This window comes from Lethenteron reissneri, chromosome 58 (assembly GCF_015708825.2).
Source record: "Lethenteron reissneri isolate LAM-NWPU_2019-01 chromosome 58, ASM1570882v1, whole genome shotgun sequence".
NCBI lineage: Eukaryota > Metazoa > Chordata > Hyperoartia > Petromyzontiformes > Petromyzontidae > Lethenteron > Lethenteron reissneri.
In genome coordinates, this window is record NC_083836.1 from 10,735,066 (window position 1) to 10,760,542 (window position 25,477).

General features: G+C 51.5%; 2 protein-coding genes across 2 annotated transcripts in view; one reads left to right on the top strand and one right to left on the bottom strand.

Moving 5' to 3' along the window:
- Positions 1–25,477, top strand: part of LOC133357588 (dual specificity tyrosine-phosphorylation-regulated kinase 3-like) — a 520,504-nt gene that overhangs the window by 51,950 nt on the left and 443,077 nt on the right. The gene's annotated exons all lie outside the window — the stretch shown is intronic.
- Positions 1–25,477, bottom strand: part of LOC133357585 (insulin receptor substrate 1-like) — a 60,874-nt gene that overhangs the window by 12,330 nt on the left and 23,067 nt on the right. The gene's annotated exons all lie outside the window — the stretch shown is intronic.

A 25,477-nucleotide genomic window follows, 5' to 3' on the forward strand; every position in this document is an offset into this window, starting at 1 on the left:
TGGAGGTGTAAGAGGAGCGCCTTAACAAAAAGAATGTGCATATCAAGAGGAATTTAGCATATTCATGGGAGATGCGTAGGAGGTGGGCGGGGGGGTTTCAAAGTCATATTATGCCCATGCATTATGCAGGATCAGCAGCACCAAGGGAGGGTGCAGGGAGTAGCATTAACAAAGGAAAGGAATGTTAATAGTATGTAGCTGCAGTTACTAAACAACCACGTAGAAAACTAAAGTAAAAACTACATAATCGAAAATTTTAATCGAAAATTATCAAAGAACTGGATGGGACGAGACTAGAATGTAATAAACTGATAAACTATCAAATGAGTAGGTGATATGAAAACAGCCATGCTTCCCTTCCATGATGCCTCTGCAGCCACCACAATATTATTAGCAAGAATGGTTAAAACCAAGAAATACCGCTCATACATCTGCTCTATACGCAAAGGTAAAGACCCCCCTTTCCAGGACCAGAGCAATCAATGAATGCTTCCGGGTAAACTGGAAAATATTTTACCAACGATGACAGGAACGGCTCAGACGGGTTTCATCAAGAATAAAAACTCCGCTGAACATGTCAGGACCCGAGTCAATGCAACAGAGATTGCTAGCAGGCACAATCTCCCAGTGTACGCCTTGATGCTGGATGGGGACAGGGCGTTTGATATACTTGAATGGAACTTCTATTTAAGATAATGCGTACATTTGAATTTCCCTAACAATTCATAGACATGTGCAAACTCTGATACACAGATCCCACGGCCTTAGTTATGACAAATGTATTAACATCTCAGAGTTTTTCGCTGGGAAAGGGTGACGAGACAGGGCAGTCCACTGTCTCCCCCTACTCTGCACCCTGCCAATGGAACCACTCGCCGAAAGGGTGAGGGAAAATCACTCCGTCGTGGGGGTGAAGTGTGGCAAGGTTGAAAATAAAATACGCTTTTTTTCTGACAATATTTTGAAGTAATAAATTCCCACAATACCAGCATTGGCAATGCAATATGGATAGGCATTAGGATACAAGCTAAATGTAACAAAATCGGAACTAATGCTGCCATCAGCAGCATCTCCTAAACCTACAAATGACTTTGTCCCATTTTAATGGTCTCCATCCCATATTAAATGTCATTGTGACCTCTTCTCGAACTCAATCTTTTCAATGAATTTACCCTCGGCAGCTTCAGGAAACAACCACCTTGGTCGCCGTCTGGGCAGATGTCCCACTCTCTTTATAGAAACGAGGACATCTAATTAAGACGACGATCCTTTCCAAATTACTATACCTCATGAGGATGGTCCCCACTCAGATCCCGAAGACTTTTTTTGCAACACTCCAGGACCTCTTCTAAGCCAGCCATTGTAAGTCATGAGTATGAAAGAGAGTCTACTGGGGCCAAAAACCAAGCTCCGCCTTGGCCCATGTTAATGTTAGAACCATGTACGAGACCTCCAAGACAGCACAAGTCCTCAGCGAGATGAACATGTACAATCTCGACATCCTGGGGATAAGTAAATGTCGCTGGACCAGCTTTGGACGTCTTGTGACGAATGACGGATCAGTGGTGCCATACACAGGCCATGAGAACATCCATACACATGGTGCTGCCATCGCACTCTCTAAGGAGAAAGCCAGATCCTTACTGGATGGGAGCCAGTGAGTGAGAGGCTCATTCGAGTGCGCCTCAAGTCGAAGTTCTGCAAACTCACCATGTTGCAGTGCTCTGTACCAACAAATGAGGCAGAGGAAGAGAGCAAAGAGGACTGGTATGAATAACTACAGCTGGCTGTTTCAAAGGTGCCCCAGCATGACATCCTCCTCGTTATCGGCAATATGAACGCTAAAGTGAAACCCAACACCAACCACGACGGAAGTGATGAGAGGAATAACAATGGGGAACGAGTTGACTTTTGTATGAACAACAACCCTGTCATTGGTGGGACCATCTTCCCCCAGAAGAACATACATGAACTCACCTGGAAGTCTCCTGATGGTAGCACCACCCACCAGATTGACCACATTATTATCGATGGAAAGCGACGTGTGGGTCACTCCAGGATGTTAGAACATACCGTGATGCAGATGCATACACCGACCACTACCTTGCCGCTGTTACTATCAAGCTCAAGAGGGTCATACCACAAGGTCAGTGCCGGAAACAACTTGGACATTGCAAAACTCAAGTGCCCGAAGAAGATCAAAGAGTTTGTCATGGAGCTAAAGAACTGTTTTAGTTTGATAAATACCACCACTGATATGGAGAAAGAATAAAACATCAACAGAAAATGGGATAACATCAAGAACACCTATAATGAAACAGCACAAAGGGTCCTAGGTTTCAAACAAAAGGGGCTAAAGAGTGGATAACACCGGGTACATGGCAGACATTTAAAGAGAGAAAACTAATTAAAAAAAGCAACTAAACTCCAAATCACCAAGATTACAAGAACAGGCCCAGATAGCCAACAATAACAAGGACAGATAAGTCAAGGCGAGAGCCAGGAGAGACAAGACGGCCTTTGTTGAGAACCTGGCTAGTGAAGCTGAGGAGGCTGGAGACCAATGGAGACTTGAGCACAGTCTACAAGGACCACCTAGCGTCTTTGGGACAGACATTACAACCAATCTGCTCCCAATACAGACACAAATAACAACACCATTACCTCTGAGAGTGAACAAGCAGCTAGATGGGTCCAACACTACCAAGAAGTGCTCAACCTCCCTGAACCAGAACAGCCAGCCAACATCCCATCAACAAATGATATCCTTGACATTGACACCGGTCCTCCTGACATATCTGAGGTTCTATCAAATCTCTCAAGAGTGGCAAGGCATGTGCAACAGGATAAAATCCACGCAAAGATGCTAAAAAAACATTCCCACAGCTGCCAAGGTTCTGACAGACCTCTTCCATAACATTTGGGCCACAGACAACATCCCCGATGACTGGACTAAACGTCTCATCATTAACATACCCAAAGAAAGGAAACCTCAAGAACTGCAATAGCTGGCGAGGAATCACCTTACTATCCATTCCCAGCAAGGTTTTCAGCAGCGTTCTCCTCAACAGAATGGAGACAGCCATTGACACCAGGCTCAGGCAGGAGCGAGCGGGATTCAAAAGAGGAAGAGAATGTAGATAGTTGTCAACCCTCTTATTACAGACCAATTCTTACCTTATTGGTCACCCCGTGTCCTTATAAATTTCAACAATCATCCTACAAAATCCCATCACAAGAGAAAAACACAAACAAATAGACAAATAAACTGCCCATATTGAAACGGCTGAATGCCGTATGGACCTGAAAGCTCAATTTCCCTGTACAAGAATACGGGTAAACCGTGTGGGTTGACAGGTATGGATGTATGGACTGGACCATTGCACTGTGAAACAACATGGAGTAGTACTTATAATAGAACACATCTTTGTGTGGATTTCAAGAAAGCCTTTGGAAGATAATGAGCTTCTGTAGATTTCCATCAAAAATCATAACCATCATAGGAAAGTTGTACAAACACTTTTAATGCAGTGTAATCACTGACAACACTCTCTCCTGCAAAGTCTGGACTGAGACAAGGATGCATCAATCTCGTCCATCCTCCTCAACATCGACTGCATCATGAGCAATACGATATCGGACCAACCCAGAGGTATCAGTGGACCCTGTTCAACCAGCTGGAGCACCGAGACTTTGACCCTCGCTGTCCTTTTCACTAATCACTCCAACCTCCAGGAAATAAAAATGAAAGCTCCAAAAACTCAAGTGATGCGTATCAATGCCGCCACGTCCATGACACCCGTTGTTATAAAATGGTGACTCACTGGAGTTTGTGGATGACTTCATCGACCTGGGCAGCCTCATCAGCAGGGGCAGTGGGGCCATAAAGACATCAAGGCAAGGCCGGGAAAAAAATAAGGGCGCCTTCTGTCAACTGCGAACCATTTGGAAGTCCAAACAGTGCAATCTGAAAACCAAAGCCCAAATATACAACAGCAACGTCACGTCCATCCTGCTGTGTGGCTCTGAATGCTGGAGGGTCATAAAAGCAGACAGACATGAACAAAGGTTGAGGCCCTCCACAATGGATGCCTCAGAAATATCTACGCTGTATATTTTGGCCAAACAACATTTCCAATCGTGAATTGTACTCGAGAACCCGAAGCTGGAACAGAACAAAGGAGATTAAAACACATCGAAGACTGCGATGGTTATAGTGGCCACGTCCTGAGAATGGAACACAATCGCATCCCTAAAATTGCCCTGAGATGGACGCCTCCGGGCAAAAGAAAAACTTGTGTAGGCACTCAGGGTGACCATCACGGTGGAGGAGGAAGACACTGCTGCGTTTCACGCAGTCTGCTGTAGTTCCACAGCAGGGGTGACGTTGCCGCGTGCTCTAACCTGGGGGTACCACCCAGTGGCAGCTGTCTCTGCGCAGTCGTTTTATTGGCGACTTTTGGACCGCGAGGCCGGCACGCACACAGTATGGCCGACTCGTTCCCAACGACGCCACGGATCTCTAACGTCGTTGCTTCGGTGAACGCCGCGACGTCGCCGAAGTCCTCGTATCTGAAGGGGGGGGCCTGCTGGGTTTGAACCGCGAGCCCCTGCGATAAGTGGTGAACGAGCGGGGAACGAGCTGGTAATGAGCGGCGGACGACCGGGAAACAGGAGACGAGAGATGGGAAGGGGGTGGCGGGAAGTGTGCGAGATGAATAGCGACACGCAGAGACAATTGCGCTGAACTGCGACCGGCTCTCCTGCACCATGCCCGCTCTCCCGCATCCGCTCTCCAGCACCTTCTCTCCCACACCCGCTCTCCTGTACCAGCCCTGCGAGTCCCGCTCTCCCATACCCACTCTCCTCTGAACTCCACTCTCTTATACTCGCTCTCTCGTACCCGCTCTCCCATCCCCGCTCTCCCACACCCGCTCTGCAATAACCGCTCTCCCACAATCACTCTCACACACCCGCTCTCCCACACCCATTCTCCCATGCCCGCTCTACCATGCCCACCGCTCTCCTCTGAACTCCGCTCTCTCCGCTTGTCATGAGCAGGCAGCTTCCTCACGGACAAAGCAACAATGGGCCCCCAGCCCCACAACTCAGGGCCCCCCCAAAATCCCATCAGCCCCCTGCCTCCTCAGCGTCCCGACACCCCCCTCCACCGCCCCCCCTCGCCCCCTCCTCCCCCACCCCCCGCCACCCGCTGTAGCCACCTCCAGCCCTTTCTCTCGCTCTCTTTCTGCATTTCCTCGAATCCTGCACGGCTCTGGATTCCTGGAAGGATGCGGGTGGGAGGGGAGGGTGGAGGGAGCTAGGGAGGGAGGGAGCTATGGAGGGGGGGAGGGGCCGTGTGCAGCAGAGGAGGCTGCAGCCCGAACGAAAGCGAGCCCACACCCGCCCTCTCCACACCACACCATCAAAACTACCCCCACCACCGCTACCACCGCCTCCCACCACCATCTCCCAACAACACCACTGCCACCTACGCCAACACCACCCCCATCACCACCACCGCTGCCACCACCAGAGACGAAGATCCCCCGTGTTGCCTACACAGTTGGGGCAAGCGCTGTTGGTGGGTAGCAATGGAAGCCGGCACGGCACACGAGGGGGTGGGTGGCCAGCATCACGTCCGACCACCTTTGTCTCCCCAGTGCTGATGTTTAGACACCACACCAGGTACTCGTTTGAGGCTGAGTCTACCTAGGAGGGGCACATAACCAGTTCAGATAAGCCTCACTGCTGTTGGCCGTGAGAGGGGTGCATCGAACTCGGGTTGCCGGGTTCGCGGCGCAGCGCTCGCGACCGCTGCTGTCGCTGTGACACGCGGGGGGTGCAAAGAGCGCAGGGCCCTGAGTCACCGCGTCGGTTCCTTCGCTCCTCATTGTCCTCGCATTGTTCTCGCATTGTTCTCATTGTCCTCATTGTTCTCGCATTGTCCTCATTGTCCTCGCATTGTTCTCGCATTGTTCTCGCATTGTCCTCATTGTCCTCGCATTGTTCTCGCATTGTCCTCATTGTTCTCGCATTGTCCTCGCATTGTCCTCATTGTCCTCATTGTTCTCACATTGTCCTCATTGTCCTCATTGTCATCGCATTGTTCTCGCATTGTCCTCATTGTCCTCGCATTGTTCTCGCATTGTCCTCATTGACCTCATTGTTCTCGCATTGTCCTCATTGTCCTCATTGTCCTCATTGTCCTCGCATTGTTCTCGCATTGTCCTAATTGTCCTCGCATTGTTCTCGCATTGTCCTCATTGTCCTCATTGTTCTCGCATTGTCCTCATTGTCCTCGCATTGTTCTCGCATTGTCCTCATTGTCCTCGCATTGTCCTCGCATTGTCCTCATTGTCCTCGCATTGGAGGGAGGAGGGGCGAGTGAACAGTAACACACGTGCTAAGAAAAATTGTGGATTTTTTAAAATTAATTAAAAAATTACCTGCGGTCTACCATGCACCAAGCCCCATCCTCGCGTCTGGGCATCGTATCAATATCGTATCAATACCGTATCGACATCGTATCAATATATCAATGGCTATCGTATCAATATCGTAAAAATATCGTATCAACCTCGTATCAATACCGTATCAATATAGTATCAATACCGTATCGACATCGTATCAATATCGTATCAATATAGTATCAATACCATATCAATATAGTATCAATACCCTATCGACATCGTATCAACATCGTATCAATACCGCATCAATATCACATCAATGTCGTATCAATATAGTATAAATACCGTATCAACATCGTATCAATATTGTATCAATATCGTATCAATGTCGTATCAATACAGTATCAAAATCGTATCAATATCGTATCAATATCGTATCAATGGCGTATCAATACAGTATCAATATCGTATCAACTATGTAACAATGTCGTATCAACATCGTATCAATACCGTGTCAATATCGTATCAATATCGCATCAATACCGTATCAATATCGCATTAATACCGTATCAATACGTTATCAATACAGTATGAATATAGCATCAATATCGCATCAATACAGTATCAATATCGTATCAATATCACATCAATATCGTATCAATATCGCATCAATACCATATCAATATCGCATCAATACCGTATCAATGGCTATCGTATCAATCACCGCAATCAACACGCACGCGCCTGTGCCAAATTCGAGGCCCATGGGGGCCGGCACGAAAGTAAAGAGACACAATGACTCAATTGTTGTATCGGTGAGTATCGTTGTGAGTATTGTTGTATCGTTGTGAGTATTGTTATGATTATTGTTGTGAGTATCGTTGTGAGTATTGTTTTGATTATTGTTGTGAGTATCGTTGTGAGTATTGTGACCTTTAAATCTTTTCACGAACACTGGTACTGGGAGACTGTCTTCCCTCTGAACTCCAATACACGAGTGCAACTAAAACAATCTACCGAAAGACTCAAGGATATGATCTATAAATAGTGATGTAGGCTAACATATTATTATGAAATAGGGTTACAAACATCGGTAGCAGCGATGTCAGTCAAATGTGAGTCGAGACGAAAGGAGAGAGGGGTGGATGCCCCCCACCCACGCGTCCCCCCCCCCACCACACGCGGCGTGTGTGGTGGGGGGTAGAAGCGGGGGGTGGGGGGTAGAAGCGGGGGGCGGGGGGCGGGGGGGCGGGGGGTAGAAGCGGGGGGTGGCGGGTAGAAGCGGGGGGCGGGGGGTAGAAGCGGGGGTGGGGGTAGAAGCGGGGGGTGGGGGGTAGAAGCGGTGGGCGGGGGGTAGAAGCGGGGGGGTGGTGGGTAGGAGAGAAGCGGGGGGTGGGGGGGTAAGCGGGGGGGTCGGGGGGGTTAGACGCAGGGGGGCGGGGGGTAGAAGCGGTGGGGTGGGGGGTATGTAGAAGCGGGTGGGCGGGGGGGGGGGGTAGAAGAGGGGGGGGGGGTTTATGAGTCGGGGGGTGGGGGGTAGAAAGGGGGGGGCGGGGGGGTGGGGGAACGCGGGGGGTGGGGGGTAGAAGCGGGTGTGGGTGATAGAGGGGGGGTGGCTTTAGGAAGCGGGGGTTGGGGGTAGAAGCGGGGCGGCGGGGGGCGGGGTGTCTGCGCCCCGCCCCCCAGGAGGGCTGCCACGCGCCGGGATGGTCACCTCAGAGTCCGAACCGGCGTCCTCTGAGTTGACGCTGAACCGCCACTCTGCCCCGCTGCTGCTGCTGCTTTGCTTCTCCCCTGCATTTCTCAAGACGCTCGATGCGTTTTTACTTTGCCACGGCAAAACCGGTTTTAACCGGTTGTTGACCCTTTTTAGCCTGCGCACGCAAATACAAAAAAAGCAGCGACTTCAACCGCCGCTCACGCGAACGACACCCAACGCAGCGAGCGTTAGCGTGTTGCAACGCGCGCGCATGTGTCTGTGTGTGTATCGTCTGTGTGTGTATCGTCTGTGTGTGTATCGTCTGTGTGTGTATCGTCTGTGTGTGTGTGTGTGGGGGGAGCGGTAGTGTAGCGGGTAGCGCGCTGCGCTACGACACCGGCGACCCGAGTTTGATTCCCGCACACGGCTAACACAGGTGACGACTATCTGAACCGGTCCTGCGCCTCCCCTAGGTCTGGTGTGTAAACCACTGGGGAGACAAAGGCGACTAGGCGTGGTGCTGGCCACCCACCCCCTCGTGTGCCATGCCGGCCTTCATAGGGTGCTACTCGCTAACAACACTTGCCCCAACAGTTAAGACGATACGGGGGATCGTTGTATTTATAGTACCATGTGTGGATGCAAGCGCGAACACACGCGCACTGCTAACGTCATCACTGTCGCAATACACAGATAGAATCCGAAGATTACAAAACAGCGATTACACCACCACAAGCACCGCAAGCAGCAGCAGTGAGATGAGGGGTGTGTCGTGGTGCTGACCCACCCACCCCTCGTGTGCCCATTCCAGCGTTCATAGGCGCTCGCTAAGAACACTTGCCCCAACAGTCTGTTGTGGTTACATGGGGGTTCATACTCTTAGTTCTTTCGGTAAAGTAACGTAGGTAAAAAAGTGAAATTAATTATTTTATTAATTTTAATTTCATTCTTTACCTACGTGACTTTACCGAAAGAACTAATAGTATGAATCCTTGCAGTCACGAAAGCTTCAAATCTGTCTCTTGTCAGATATGTCTACGTTCTGAGCTCCTCAGGCAATCCATTCTGGTTAAACCCAAGAAGGATCATAATGCAGGCCAGCCTGAACGTATCTCAGATGTTTTCCTTCAGAGGAGTCGACTTTTTGAAAGCGTAGACCAGGGAGGGCATACACTGTGGCCGAGAAGACCCGGAGCTTGGTATGGAACGATAGGCCCGAGGTAGCTTCCACAGGGCAGCGTTACCTAGCTGCCTCTGGATCGCTCTTCGCACTTCTTCAACAGATGGAACGTCAGCCAGCCACTCACAATAATCGAGGCACGGCAGCAGCCCCAGCAGTCAACCACACGTTGCCCCATGAAGACAATCTGAGGCTGAGGAATTTCCTCTCCACGAAGACCTCAAAAATATGCCAGCAAGCCTGCAGACTTCTTCCTGGGGGTCGGAGATCGGATCACCGTTGTTTACTTTAAGGACGGTGATAGATGTGGCGCTATAAGTTATTGTTTTATGTAATTAAAGAGTTGTTTGTGATCGCGTGCTCCTGAGCCAGTGTAGCAACCTGCGACCACCACTCATCCCTGCAGCGCCCTACGGCTTTCTGAACCTCCGAGCGAAGGCTGCGGTAAGCCTCCTCATGGTCAGATGTGGGATGTTGTAGACGGTGAGAGTGGGCCCTGCCACTTTCCCTCAGCTGACCGTAACATCCCCTCCGTCAGCCAGGGTCTCTGGGGAGGTTTGGACTGCGCAACAAACGCAGCCATAGCAGCTGCATGAGCCACAGTCCTGAACCTCACCCATTTTCACTCGGCACCTGGAGGAGGGGACGGGGGGAGGACGATGCCAACTCCAGCTGTGATGATGACATTCTTGCTTGCAAACTTCATAAACAAGCCGAGACCAGGCGATTGGGGGTTTTAATGGGGTCCTCGGTGGATGCCCACCACTGCAGTGAAATAATAGCAGGCGCATCTCACAGACGACAAGCCGATGGTGAGTGGGGAGATCAGCTCTACGGTAGTTCCTGGTAGTCCGTCACGATGATACGTGAATGCGCCGATGCTGGAACAGTGTGTCGGTGATTACAATCACAAGCGCTATGCAAATGCCTAGCAGCCTCCTACCGTTGTTATTGAACTGATCTGGCCCATGGCTTTCAATCATTCCAGTTCAGGTGCCTGAGCCAGGACCCACTGAGGCATTAGATCTGGACAAAACTAAAACTATATAAATTATGAAAACTATAAACTATTTTTATTTTACCATGTAAGGCCCACTGACCTAGATAGTTATTTTACAGAAGCGACCTGGCGACAAATGATAGCTCAACGAAGTGGCTTATGTGGAAATTCATAGCAGTAGCAAAATACTCTAAATGTGGAGGGAAAAACCGGAAGACCCGGAAAAAAATACACGCATAGACGGGGATAGAAAAAGACACGCAAACTCCAAATATGCAGCAGGCGTCAAAGTTGGGATCAAACCTCAAGCCCTCCAGTATACCAGGCGAGGTAGTTAACATCTCGCCACCGCAGACAACATCTGGCCACATTCCTATTCGTGAGCTTCTCCGGCAGGTGAGGCTGCTGATGCGGTACAGGAGGACGTGGAGCTGAGTGGACTTACCAATGACCCAGTTCCAACGGTGTCAAGATCGCACCTTTGAAGGAGGCTCGTGAAGGACGCTGCTGGCCAGTTGGTGGCAGTCGCCCTCCAATAACAACGGAGGACAAAGGAGCGACGCTCACAACAACGAGCGGAGCGCCGTGCAGCTAAAAACGCTGAGAGGTGGCAGAGTAGGGGGCACAGCTGGTGTGCATCTGCAGGTCACCTTAGTCAGCCAACCCACGGCACCTGGGTCTGTCCTGTGACCTCCTGCCAGCGTCGAGCCGTCGACAGATTCACGTGGCACTCAAGGTGCACCTTTCCTGGCACAATCGGTGTGCCATTCGTGGCGCCTGTTGTTTTAGTTGTGTGTGTGAGAGAGGGGGGTCCTCATACCTACCCCCCACCGTCCCCTACATAGCATACCCTCACCACCTCCAATCGCATAGGCCTTTGGCTCAGGCCTCTGCGAAATTCGACATCAGGGTGGCCACGCGGTGACCACTTATTTATGTATTTCCCTTTCACGGCCAAGCCCCCCTCGAGCACGCGCGCCGAATACCGGAGGCTCAGCCGCTCTTCCTGGGGCGAGTGTTGTTGTTGTTGTTGATGATATTGTTATTGTATGTTGTTGTTGTTTGTTATAGTGGTATTGTGTGGTCGGTTTTGTTGCTATTGTTGTAGTTATTGTTGTAGTTATTGTTGTTGCTATTGTATGTTGTTATTGTTTGTTGTTATTGTTGCTAATATTGTTGTTATTGTTATCATTGTTGTTACTGTTGCGCCTGTTCATTTATTTTTTATTTTATTTATTTTTCATTTTTCCAGGTAAGGCCCCACTGAGCTGCTATGAAGCTGCTCTTTTTTCAGAAGCAACCTGGCCATCACAGATGATTGCAGCTCAACGAGTGGCTGATGTCATCATCATCATCGTCGTCGTCGGCGTGTGGAAATGTATTCAGTAAGCAGGAAAGCCTCGCGGGAGTCCCAAGATGTTCCAGGAGGGTCCTGCCAGGTTTGTCGCAGTAGGGGAAGATGATGATGCTACTGTTGCTGTTGTGATCCCTATTGGGGGGGAGCGGTGGCGCAGTGCTTTAGCACGCCACGCTACGAATCCCGGCCCACCCGAGTTCGTTTCCCGCTCACAGCCAACACCAGTGACGCTTATTTGAACCGAGATATGGGACTCACCTCGGTCAACTCAACTTCAAATCGGTACCTGGTGCAGGTGTGTAGTAAAGATCGCCACTGGGAAGATAAAGGCGCAGTGCTGGCCACCCACCCCCTCGTGTGCTGTGCTGGCCTTCGTAGGTGCTACTCGTTAACAGCACTTGCCCCAACAATTTGTTAAGGCTATACGGGGATCTTTGTATTTGATCCCAATTGTTTGCAGTGGATTTTTCAGCACTGGGATGGGGTTTGGCCACTACCGCTGTTGATGTGGGTTTATTTGAGATATTATGGCTGTTCCATGATAACCGGTTACCGGTAAACCTTTGACCGGTTTCAGAATCGATAAACGTTTCAGAGAAAGTTATAGAGACAGTTGAAATGATAACCACTGATGTTGGCCGTGAGCAGCAATCAAACTCGGCTCCCTGGGTTCGTGGCGCACAGACACACGCAGAGCCACACACAAAGATCCCCCGTATAGCCTTAACAGACGGTCGGGGCAAGTGCTGTTAGTGAGGAGCACTTATGAAGGCCGACACGGCACACGAGGGGGTGCATAGCCAGCACCACGCCCGGCCGCATTTGTCTCCCTAGTGGCGATGTTTACTACACACCGCAACAGGTACTCATTTGGGGCTGAGTCGACCTCGGGGAGGAGGCCCAAAACCAGTTTAAGATAATCGTCACTGGTTTTGGCCGTGAGCGGGAATCGAACTCGGGTTCATAGTGCAGCACACTAACCACTGCGCCACCGCTCTGCACACACGCTCACCCATCTGCCTCGACCCCGCAACTAACCCCAGGTCTCCCGTGGAGAGTTCTTGCAGCAGCAGCGGCGGCAACGCCATCAGCCAAGTGCCACATCCCCATATCTGTCCCTCTGCATAAAAATATATATAAAAGCACGTTTTACCCATCCCATCAGCCACACGGCCTTTTTCCTGGAAGAGTGCGTCACTTTCAGCAGCATCGACAGGCCAAGCACAACTCTGGACCAGTTTCAACATTCAGTGGTTCATCAACAGAAGATGCTGGTAAACTACCGGATGTATGAGACACGGGCCCCAGGTTACAGAGAGAGGGAGAGACCCCCCCCCCTCTGTGAGAGACACGGGCCCCAGGTTACAGAGAGAGAGAGAGACCCCCCCCCCTCTGTGAGAGACACGGGCCCCAGGTTACACAGAGAGAGGGGGACCGCCCCCCCTCTGTGAGAGACACGGGCCCCAGGTTACATAGAGAGAGAGACCTCCCCCCCTCTGTGAGAGACACGGGCCCCAGGTTACACAGAGAGACCCCCCCTCTGTGAGAGACACGGGCCCCAGGTTACACAGAGAGAGTCCCCCCCCCCCTCTGTGAGAGACACGGGCCCCAGGTTACACAGAGAGAGAGACCCCCCCTCTGTGTGAGACACGGGCCCCAGGTTACACAGAGAGAGACCTCCCCCCTCTCTGTGAGAGACACGGGCCCCAGGTTACAGAGAGAGAGAGACCCCCCCTTTGTGAGAGACACGGGCCCCAGGTTACACAGAGAGAGGGGGACCCCTCCCCCCTCTGTGAGAGACACGGGCCCCAGGTTACACAGAGAGAGAGAGACCTCCGCCCCCCTCTGTGAGAGACACGGGCCCCAGGTTACACAGAGAGAGGGGGACCTCCCCCCCTCTGTGTGAGACACGGGCTCCAGGTTGCACAGAGAGAGACCCCCCCCCCCTCTGTGTGAGACACGGGCTCCAGGTTACACAGAGAGAGGGGGACCCCTCCCCCCCTCTGTGTGAGACACGGGCCCCAGGCTACACAGAGAGAGACCCCCCCCCCCCCTCTGTGAGAGACACGGGCCCCAGGTTACACAGAGAGAGAGAGACCCCCCCTCTGTGAGAGACACGGACCCCAGGTTACACAGAGAGAGGGGGACCCCTCCCCCCCTCTGTGAGAGACACGGGCCCCAGGTTACACAGAGAGAGAGAGACCCCCCCTCTGTGAGAGACACGGGCCCCAGGTTGCACAGAGAGAGGGGGACCTCCCCCCCCTCTGTGTGAGACACGGGCTCCGGGTTACACAGAGAGAGAGACCCCCCCTCTGTGTGAGACACGGGCTCCAGGTTACACAGAGAGAGAGAGAGACCCCCTCTGTGTGAGACACGGGCCCCAGGTTACACAGAGAGAGGGGGACCCCTCCCCCCCCCCTCTGTGAGAGACACGGGCCCCAGGTTACACAGAGAGAGAGACCCCCCCTCTGTGTGAGACACGGGCTCCAGGTTACAGAGAGAGAGAGACCTCCCCCCCTCTGTGAGAGACACGGGCCCCAGGTTACACAGAAAGAGAGACCTCCCCCCCCTCTGTGAGAGACACGGGCCCCAGGTTACACAGAGAGAGGGGGACCCCTCCCCCCCTCTGTGAGAGACACGGGCCCCAGGTTACACAGAGAGAGAGACCTCCCCCCCCCCCTCTGTGTGAGACACGGGCTCCAGGTTACACAGAGAGAGAGACCCCCCCCCCCTCTGTGTGAGACACGGGCTCCGGGTTACACAGAGAGAGAGACCCCCCCTCTGTGTGAGACACGGGCTCCAGGTTACACAGAGAGAGAGACCTCCCCCCCCCCCTCTGTGTGAGACACGGGCCCCAGGTTACACAGAGAGAGAGACCCCCCCCCCCCCCTCTGTGTGAGACACGGGCTCCAGGTTACACAGAGAGAGAGACCTCCCCCCCCCCTCTGTGTGAGACACGGGCCCCAGGTTACACAGAGAGAGAGACCTCCCCCCCCCCCTCTGTGTGAGACACGGGCTCCAGGTTACACAGAGAGAGAGAGACCTCCCCCCCCTCTGTGAGAGACACGGGCCCCAGGTTACACAGAGAGAGAGAGACCTCCCCCCCCCCTCTGTGAGAGACACGGGCCCCAGGTTACACAGAGAGAGAGAGACCTCCCCCCCTCTCTGTGTGAGACACGGGCTCCAGGTTACACAGAGAGAGGGAGGGAGACTCCCCCGTCTCTCCTTCGCCCTGTTGGGGGCTGGGGTGATGATGCAGGGCGGCTGCTGGAATGTGGCTCCCGTGGGTGCTGCTGTGCTGCAGATGCTTGCCGAGGTCAATACCCGTTCCGGCCACGCTGCCCCGAGCCTGGCCACGTCACTTAGAGGGGCGCTACTCGACGTCACAATTACACCGGAGCTCGCACACACCCCGAGACAAAGGTCCCCCGTGTAGCCATAACAGACTATTGGAGCAAGTGCTGTCAGCGAGCAACCTAAGAAGGCACGTATGGTGCATGCACGAGGTGGATGGGTAGCCATCACCACGCCCGGCCGCCTTTGTCTCCATTTTGGCGATGTTTACACACCACACCCAGGTACACATTGAAGGCTGAGTCGACCTAGGGGATGCCCTGGACCGGTTCGGACATTAGCCACTGTTATTGGTCGTGAGCGGGAATCGAATTCAGGTTGTCGGTTGCATAGCGCAGTGCAGCGCTCACCACTACAACAACAGCCGCCATTCGCCACGAATTGTCAGTGATGTCCATACGGCGCTTGTGCCAGGCCAGGTGCACTCTGAGGCCACGTGAAGTGCCGAAGGTTCGCTGCTGGCAGGAGGTCACGAGACAGACCCAACAGGTGCCACGGGTTGACTGACTGAGAATATATTCACCACCCGTGCCCCCTACTGTGCCAACTCGCTGTGCTTTATCTGCTCAGCGCCTCGCTCGTTGTTGTGAGCGTCGCTTCTCCGCCCTCCGTTGTTGCTGGAAGGTGACTGCCTCCAACTGCCCAGTAGCAGCAGCAGCGTCCTCCTCCAGAGGTCGATCTTGACACCGCTGGTACCGGTCGTTGACAAGGACACTCAGCTCCACATCCTCTTAGACCATATCACTCCATCTCTTCTCTAGCCCGTCCCGCACCCATTTAGCCCCTTCTTTCCGGTCAAATAAAAGCTGTTTGGGCATGCGGTGGCTGGGCAAAGATGTTCCATTAGGGGGGGGGTCCACGTTTCATAATCATAGAGAAGGGAGGGCATAACTGTGGCCGAGAAGACCCGAAGCTTTGTCTGGAGCGACAGACTGGGTAGCTTCCACACAGCTTTACGTAGCCGTCTGAATTGGAGTGAGACATCTGCTATCAAACCGGAACTTGCCATAAGCACACTGGCCAGGTATGAGAAACTCTCCACTCACCACAACTGCCCCATCTCCAATAGGGAGTAGAGGGGGTGGAGAGTTTGATGGCACAAAATACCAAGACAGGTGCTTTGTTTTCGTGGGGCTGATGGTAAGGCCCCACCTCTTAATATACTACCGCTCCCCACAGATATAGCGTGTGTGTCTGTGTGTGAGTGCCAGTGTGAGGGTGGTCGGGTGTGTGTGTATGAAAGAGTAAGTGTGTGTGAGCGAGAGTCTGTGTGTGTGTGAGGCTGTATATGTGAGGGAGAGTGAGTCTCTGTGTGTGAGAGAGGGTGAGACTGTGTGTGAGTGAAAATGAGTCTGTGTGTGAGAGTGACTCTGTGTGTGTGTGAGAGGGAGTGAGTGTGTTAGAGAAAGTGAGTCTGTGAGTGAAAGTGATTATGCGTGAGTCTGTTTGTGTGAGTATGAGCGAGAGTGAGTCTGTGTGTGAGTGAGGGTGTGTGAGTGCGTCTATGTGTGAATTAAAGTGAATCTGTGTGTGTTTAGTGAGTCTGTATGTGTGGGTGATAGTGAGAGAGACTGTGTGTGAGTGAGTCTGTGTGTGAGTGAGTCTATTTGTGTGTGTGTGACAGAGTCTGTGTGTGAGTGAGATTGTGTGTGTGACTAAGAGTGAGTCTGTGTGTGAGTGAGAGTGAGTGTGTGTCAGTATGTGTGAGTGAGTCTGTGAGTGAAAGTGTGTGTGTGTGAGAGTGAGTCAGTGTGTGTGAGTGAGTCTGTGCATGAGTAAGTCTGTGTGTGTGTGTGAGTGAGTCTATTTGTGTGAAACAGAGAGAGTGAGTCTGTGTGTGAGTGAATGAGTCTATTTGTGTGAGAGTGTGAGTGTATGTGTGAGAGTGAGACTGTGAGCGAGAGTGAATCTGTGAGTATGTATGTGTGTGTGAGTGAGACTGTGTGAGAGAGTCTGTGTGTGAGTGAGAGTGTCTGTGTGTGAGTTACCCTGTGTTTGAGTGAGAGTCAGTATGTGTGAGTATGTGTGTGTGTGAGGGAGTCTGTGTGTGAGTGAGTCTGTGTGTGTGAGTCTGTGTGTGAGTGTGTGTGAGTGAGTGTGTGTGAGTGAGTGAGTCTGTGTGTGAGTGAGAGTAAGTCTGTGTGAGTGAGTATGTGTATAAGTGAGTATGTGTGTGAGTGAGTCTGTGTGTGAGTAAGTCTGTGTGAGTGAGTATGTGTGTGTGTGCGTGAGGGAGTCTGTGTGTGAGTGTGAGTGTGTGTCAGTATGTGTGAGTGAGTCTGTGAGTGAGACTGTGTGTGAGTGACAGTGAGTCTGTGAGTGAGTGTGTGTGAGAGTGAGTCTGTGTGTTTGAGTGAGTCTGTGTATGAGTGAGAGTGAGTCTGTGTGTGTGTGAGTCTATTTGTGTGAAACAGAGAGAGTGAGTCTGTGTGTGAGTGAATGAGTCTATTTGTGTGAGAGTGAGTGTATGTGTGAGATTGAGACTGTGAGCGAGAGTGAATCTGTGAGTATGTATGTGTGAGTGAGGGAGACTGTGTGAGAGAGTCTGTGTGTGAGTGAGAGTGTCTGTGTGTGAGTTAGCCTGTGTGTGAGTGAGAGTCAGTCTGTGTGAGTGAGTACGTGTGAGTATGTGTGTGAGTGAGTCTGTGTGAGTCTGTGTGTGTGTGAGTATGTGTGAGTGAGTGTGTGTGTGTGAGGGAGTCTGTGTGTGAGTGTGAGTGAGTCTGTGTGTGAGTGAGAGTCAGTCTGTGTGAGTGAGTACGTGTGAGTGAGTATGTGTGTGAGTGAGTCTGTGTGAGTCTGTGTGTGTGAGTATGTGTATATGTGTGTGAGTGAGTCTGTGTCAGTGAGTATGTGTGTGTGAGTGAATCTGTGTGTGAGTGAGTCTGTGTGTGTGAGTATGTGTGTGTGAGTATGTGTGTGTGTGAGTATGTGTGTGAGTGAGTCTGTGTGTGTAAGTATGTGTGAGTGTGTATGAGTGAGTCTGTGTGTGTGAGTATGTGTGAGTGAGTCTGTGTGTGTGAGTATGTGTGAGTGTGTGTGAGTGAGTATGTGTGTGAGTGAGTCTGTGTGAGTGTGAGTGAATATGTGTGTGTGAGTGAGTCTGTGTGAGTATTTGTGTGTGTGAGAGAGTCTGTGTGAGAGTGAGTCTGTGTGTGAGTGAGAGTGTGTGAGTGTGTGTGAGTGAGTCTGTGTGAGTATTTGTGTTTGAGGGAGTCTGTGTGTGAGTGAGTCTGTGTGTGAGTGTGTGTGAGTGAATCTGTGTGTGAGTGAGAGTCAGTCTGTGTGAGTGAGTATGTGTATGAGTGAGTATGTGTGTGTGAGTGAGTCTGTGTGTGTGAGTATGTGTGCGTGAGTTAGTCTGTGTGTGAGTGAGATTGTGTGTGTGACTAAGAGTGAGTCTGTGTGTGAGTGAGTCTGTGTGAGTATGTGTGTGACTAAGAGTGAGTCTGTGTGTGAGTGAGTCTGTGTGAGTATGTGTGTGTGTGAGGGAGTCTGTGTGTGAGTGAGGGTGTGTGAGTGTGTGTGAGTGAGTCTGTGTGTGAGTGAGACTGTGTGTGAGTGAGTCTGTGTGTGTGAGTGTGTGAGTGAGTGTGAGTCTGTCTGTGTGAGTGACAGTGAGTCTGTGAGTGAGGGTATGTGTGAGAGTGAGTCTGTGTGTGTGAGTGAGTGTCTGTGTGTGAGTCAGAGCGAGTCTTTTTGAGTGAGAGTGAGTCTGTGTGTGTGAGTGTGAGTCTGTGTGTGTGAGTGAGTGTGAGTCTGTGTGTGTGAGTGTGTGTGTGAGTCTGTGTCTGTGAGTGTGTGAGTGAGTCTGTGTGTGTGAGTGAGTGTGAGTCTGTGTGTGAGTGTGTGAGTGAATGAGGCTGTGTCGACCTGGGCAGGGGGAGCTCCCTCACTGGACCGGCTTGTTTGGAGTTTGGTGTTTGGAGTTTGGTGTTTGGAGTTTGGTGTTTGGTGTTTGGAGTTTGGTGTTTGCAGTTTGGTGTTTGGAGTTTGGTGTTTGGTGTTTGGAGTTTGGTGTTTGGTGTTTGGAGTTTGGTGTTTGGAGTTTGGTGTTTGCAGTTTGGTGTTTGGAGTTTGGTGTTTGGTGTTTGGAGTTTGGAGTTTGGTGTTTGGAGTTTGGTGTTTGGAGTTTGGTGTTTGCAGTTTGGTGTTTGGAGTTTGGTGTTTGGAGTTTGCAGTTTGGTGTTTGCAGTTTGGAGTTTGGTGTTTGGTGTTTGGAGTTTGCAGTTTGGTGTTTGCAGTTTGGTGTTTGCAGTTTGGTGTTTGGAGTTTGGTGTTTGGAGTTTGGTGTTTGGAGTTTGGTGTTTGCAGTTTGGTGTTTGGAGTTTGGTGTTTGCAGTTTGGTGTTTGCAGTTGGTGTTTGGAGTTTGGTGTTTGGAGTTTGGTGTTTGGTGTTTGGAGTTTGGTGTTTGGTGTTTGGAGTTTGGAGTTTGGTGTTTGGAGTTTGGTGTTTGGAGTTTGGTGTTTGGTGTTTGGAGTTTGGAGTTTGGTGTTTGGAGTTTGGTGTTTGGAGTTTGGTGTTTGGTGTTTGCAGTTTGGTGTTTGCAGTTTGGTGTTTGGAGTTTGGTGTTTGCAGTTTGGTGTTTGCAGTTTGGTGTTTGGAGTTTGGTGTTTGGAGTTTGGTGTTTGGAGTTTGGTGTTTGCAGTTTGGTGTTTGGAGTTTGGTGTTTGCAGTTTGGTGTTTGCAGTTTGGTGTTTGGAGTTTGGTGTTTGCAGTTGGTGTTTGGAGTTTGGTGTTGGAGTTTGGTGTTTGGAGTTGGTGTTTGGAGTTTGGTGTTTGGTGTTTGGAGTTTGGAGTTTGGAGTTTGGTGTTTGGAGTTTGGAGTTTGGTGTTTGGTGTTTGGAGTTTGGAGTTTGGTGTTTGGAGTTGGTGTTTGGTGGTTTGGAGTTTGGTGTTTGGTGTTTGGAGTTTGGAGTTTGGTGTTTGGAGTTGGTGTTTGGCAGTTGGTGTTTGGTGTTTGGAGTTTGGAGTTTGGTGTTTGGAGTTTGGTGTTTGGTGTTTGGAGTTTGGTGTTTGGAGTTTGGTGTTTGGAGTTTGGTGTTTGGAGTTTGGTGTTTGGTGTTTGGAGTTTGGTGTTTGGTGTTTGGAGTTTGGTGTTTGGAGTTGGTGTTTGGAGTTTGGTGTTTGGTGTTTGGAGTTTGGTGTTTGGTGTTTGGAGTTTGGTGTTTGGAGTTTGGTGTTTGGTGTTTGGAGTTTGGTGTTTGGAGTTTGGTGTTTGGAGTTTGGTGTTTGGAGTTTGGTGTTTGGTGTTTGGAGTTTGGTGTTTGGAGTTTGGTGTTTGGTGTTTGGAGTTTGGAGTTTGGTGTTTGGAGTTTGGTGTTTGGAGTTTGGAGTTTGGTGTTTGGTGTTTGGAGTTTGGAGTTTGGTGTTTGGAGTTTGGTGTTGGTGTTTGGAGTTTGGTGTTTGGTGTTTGGAGTTTGGTGTTTGGAGTTTGGTGTTTGGTGTTTGGAGTTTGGAGTTTGGTGTTTGGAGTTTGGTGTTTGGAGTTTGGTGTTTGGAGTTTGGTGTTTGGTGTTTGGAGTTTGGAGTTTGGAGTTTGGAGTTTGGTGTTTGGAGTTTGGTGTTTGGTGTTTGGAGTTTGGAGTTTGGTGTTTGGAGTTTGGTGTTTGGAGTTTGGTGTTTGGTGTTTGGTGTTTGGAGTTTGGTGTTTGCAGTTTGGTGTTTGGAGTTTGGTGTTTGCAGTTTGGTGTTTGGAGTTTGGTGTTTGGTGTTTGGAGTTTGGTGTTTGGTGTTTGGAGTTTGGTGTTTGGTGTTTGGAGTTTGGTGTTTGGTGTTTGCAGTTTGGTGTTTGGAGTTTGGTGTTTGGTGTTTGGAGTTTGGTGTTTGGATTTTGGTGTTTGCAGTTTGGTGTTTGGAGTTTGGTGTTTGGTGTTTGGAGTTTGGAGTTTGGTGTTTGGAGTTTGGTGTTTGGAGTTTCGAGTTTGGTGTTTGGAGTTTGGTGTTTGGTGTTTGGAGTTTGGTGTTTGGAGTTTGGTGTTTGGAGTTTGGAGTTTGGTGTTTGGAGTTTGGAGTTTGGTGTTTGGAGTTTGGTGTTTGCAGTTTGGTGTTTGGAGTTTGGTGTTTGGAGTTTGGAGTTCAGAGAGGGAGGAGGAGCAGCAGAAATCCGACCTCTCCGAGGACAGACACGCGGTGACGAGTCTGGAAAACTAATTAACGTCGGCAGGCAACACCTACACACAAAGACAAAGATCCCCCGTGTAGCCTTGCACGGGCTGCGTTGGGGAGGGGGGGCGGGCAAGTGCTGTTAGCGAGCGGCTACTCTATGAAGGTCGGCAGGGCGCACGGTTGGGTGGTGTCCGCCTTTGTCTCCCTGCCGCTGTTGCTGAGTACACCCGTGTGCCGCACCAGGGACTCATTTGAGGCTGAGTCGGCCTAGGGGACGGCCCATAAGCGGTTCAGATGTTCCCGCTCACGTTGTTGGCCCTGAGCGGGAATTGAACTCGAGAATGACCGGTTCGTAGCGCAGTGCGCTAGCCACTGCTCACACACACCAACGAAAACTCCATCACCATCACAACCATCATCATCAACATAACAACCAACACCATCATCAACATCACCGCCACCATCATCACCATCATCACCACCACAACCATCATCATCACCATCATCAACATAACAACCACCACCATCATCATCACCACCATCATCATCAACATCATCATCAACATCATCACCACCGCACTCCGCCGTGAGGCCGCCCGCCCCCCCTGCGCTCATTCCTGCGAGGTGCGGTCACGTCTACAGCCAGCCTGTGTGTGTGTGAGTCTGTGTGTGAGTCTGTGTGTGTGTGAGTCTGTGTGTGTGTGTGAGTCTGTGTGTGTGTGAGTCTGTGTGTGTGAGTCTGTGTGTGTGTGAGTCTGTGTGTGTGTGAGTCTGTGTGTGTGTGAGTCTGTGTGAGTGCGTGTGTGTGTGAGTCTGTGTGTGTGTGAGTCTGTGTGTGTGAGTCTGTGTGTGTGTGAGTCTGTGTGTGTGTGTGTGAGTCTGTGTGTGTGTGAGCGTCTGTGTGTGTGAGCGTCTGTGTGTGTGTGAGTCTGTGTGTGTGAGTCTGTGTCTGTGTGTGAGTCTGTGTGTGTGTGAGTCTGTGTGTGTATGTGAGTCTGTGTGTGTGTGAGCCTGTGTGTGTGTGAGTCTGTGTGTGAGCGTCTGTGTGTGTGAGCGTCCGTGTGTGTGTATATGGGTGTAGGGGAGCGGTAGTGTAGCGGTTAGCGCGCTGCACTATGAACCTGGCGACCCGGGTTCGATTCCCGCTCACGGCAAACACCAGTGACGATTATCTGAACCGGTCCTGGGCCTCCCCTAGGTCGACTCAGCCTCAAATGAGTACCTAGTGCGGTGTGTAAACATCGCCGCTAGGGAGACAAAGGCGGTCGGGCGTGGTGCTGGCCACCCACCCCCTCGTGTACCGTGCTGGCCTTCATAGGTGCTCGCGAACAGCACTTGCCCTTACAGTCTGTTAAGGCTATACGGGGGGGATCTTTGTTTGTTTGTGGGTCTGTGTCTGTGTGTGAGGGTCTGTGTCTGCGTGTGTGTGTGTGAGTCTGTGTGTGTGTGAGAGTCCGGCAAAAACAACCCCCCCTACCTCCTCGTTGATGCCGGATAGCAACGCTGTGGTGGGTAGTGCTATGGGGGGAGGGCCGTGCTATGGGGGGAGGGCCAATTTAGATTGGCCATTCCCCTCATGGCGTTTGTAACCACCACAGCGGCCAAATGGGGGCTCCGGACGGGTGCGAGGGGCTGGTAACCCCTCCACCTTTAATTAATTACCACCAAACCATGACTGAAAAATTTCATTAATAAGCTTGTGCTGGAGGCCCCGGGGGGGGACTGGCCAAACCCCATTTGGCGGAGCCAGGAGACTGAATCTTCACCCTCGGGGCTCCTCCAGAAACAACAAAAAAACACTTCGGGTGGCCACGTGGAATGTTCGAACGCTCACTGCGGAGGAGAGGCTGCCACTCCTCTGTCGGGAACTGGATGGCCTGGATCTCTGTGGTATTCAGGAGGTCTGGTGGACTGGCTCTGGCTCTTGCCACCATGAGGGGTGGACAGTCCTCTAATCGGGGCAGGAGATTGCCAAACAAAAGGGAATGGCTCTTCTTCTGAACAAAAAAATGAAGGAGGTGTGGTAGCGTGGCGGTGAAGTTGTGTGGATGCGCCGATGCTGTTCCAGCATCGGCGCATCCACACAACATCATGAATGCATGCCGGGTCTAAGCAAGAACATCTGCTGGACTACATTGTGATGGAACAGCGGATGCGGGCCGATGAAAGTTTCAAGCGAGAATTTCATCATCGTTGGCATCGTCCTCCACTCCTCCAGATGTCGAGGGGAAATGGGCGAGATTTAGGACTCCATGCAGCAGCAATGGCTGCTTTGGGTACACGGTCCAGACATCCCCAGAGTGACAGAGGAGGTGTTCAGGCTGGCTGACAAAAAGCGACAGGCCCACTCTCATCGACTACAGCATCCCACGTCGGAGAATTAGGAGGCTTACCGCAGCCTTCGCTCGGAGGTTTGGAGAGCCGTGAGGCGCTGCAAGGATGAGTGGTCGCGGGTTGCTGAGGAGATGGAGTCTGCCTCAATGGCCTGCGATCACAAATTTCACTCCAACAAAAAAGTAACCTGCAGTGCCACACCTATTACCATCATTAGGGGAAAGAGCGGTGATCCAATCTCCAACCCCCAGGAACAGGTTTGCAGATTTGCTGAGCATTTCTGTGAAGTCCTGGGGGAGGGGAAATGCCTCCACATGGGAAACATCATGGGACAACGTGGGGATGACCCTGCTGAGGCTGCGGTGCCCCAAATATTTGAAGAAGTCACCGGCTGTGAGTGGCTGGCTAAGGTTCCATCTGTTGAGTAAGTACTAAAGGCAATCCAGAGTCTGAGGCCAGGAAAGGCACCGGGCAGAGATGATCTCCCAAGCGAAATGCTGAGGGAGGGTGGCGTTTGTGCACAGACTGTCCTATATGACATCATAACAACAGTCTGGACCGCTGGACGGGTACCGCAGGATTGGAAGGATGCCCTGGTGGTCCCCCTCTTTAAGAAGGGGGACCGCACAGACTGTAACAACTACAGGGGCATCTCACTCCTCAGTGTGCTGGGAAAGGTCCTGGCAAGGATTATTCAACATCGCCTTGCTAGGCACGCTGAGGAGAGGCTTGCGGGACCCCAATGCGGTTTCAGGAAAGGGCGGTCCTGCACAGATGCCATATTTTCTGTCTGTCTGCTACAGCAGAGGTGTAGAAAATTTCAACAAGACCTACATCTCCGCTTTATTGACCTGGTCAAGGCCTATGATACCATCAATAGGCCTGGCCTCTGGGTTGTTCTTCGTGCTTTCGGAGTCCCTGACCCTCTGCTCACGATCATTAAGGACCTTCATGATGGTGAGCGGGCCCGGGTAAAACTACGTGGCCGGGAGTCGGCGCCTTTCCCTGTACACCTTGGGGTGCGACAGGGATGTCCTCTGGCTCCCACATTATTTAACATCTATTTCGACTGCGTAGTTCTTGAAGCCTTCAATAGCTGTACTGGGGGAATTTCCATTTGGTACAGATATAATGGGAGGCTGATCGACGCCCGGGTGCAATCAAGGGATGGCTCCCTATTGGTCAACCACGTTATGTATGCCGATGATTTGGTAATAGCTGCTCATTCAAAAGAGGAGTTGGAGACGCTGCTGCTGAGACTGGAGCGTGCCACTAAGAGATGGGGCCTTACCATCAGCCCCACCAAAACTAAGCACCTGCCTGGGTATTTTGTACCATCGGACACTCCACCCCCACAACTCCCAATCGGTGATGGGGAAGTTGTGGAGAGAGTGGAGAGTTTCCCATACCTGGGCAGTGTGCTTATGACCGGCTCCAGTTTAACAGCAGAGGTCTCACTCCGAATCAGTCGAGCGGCAATATCTTTTCATCGGTTGTGTAACGCTGTGTGGAAGCTACCTGGTCTGTCGCTCCGCACGAAGCTTCAGGTCTTCTCGGCCACGGTCATTCCCTCCCTTCTCTACGCTTGCGAAACGTGGACCCCCCTAATGGAGCATCTTCGCCGGTTGGAAAGATTTAGGCTGGCCTGCCTACGATCCATCCTGGGTTTAACCAGGCTGGATTGTGTGAGGAGCTCACAAATCCTTGAAAGATCTGGGCAAAGTCCCATCGGTGAGCTCCTCCGGCAGGCAAGGCTGCGTTGGCTGTGTCATGTAGCCCGCATGCCCAGCCACCACATGCCTAAACAGCTTTTGTTCGGCCGGATCGAGGGGGCTAAACGGGCGCGGCACGGACTAGAGAAGGGATGGAGTGATGTGGTACAGGAGGACGTGGAGCTGAGTGGACTTGCCGATGACTGGTACCAGCGGTGTCAAGATCGGCCTCAGTGGAGGAGGCTCGTGAAGGACACTACTGGGCAGTTGGAGGCAGTCGCCCTACAACAACAACGGAGGGCGGAGGAGCGACGCTCAC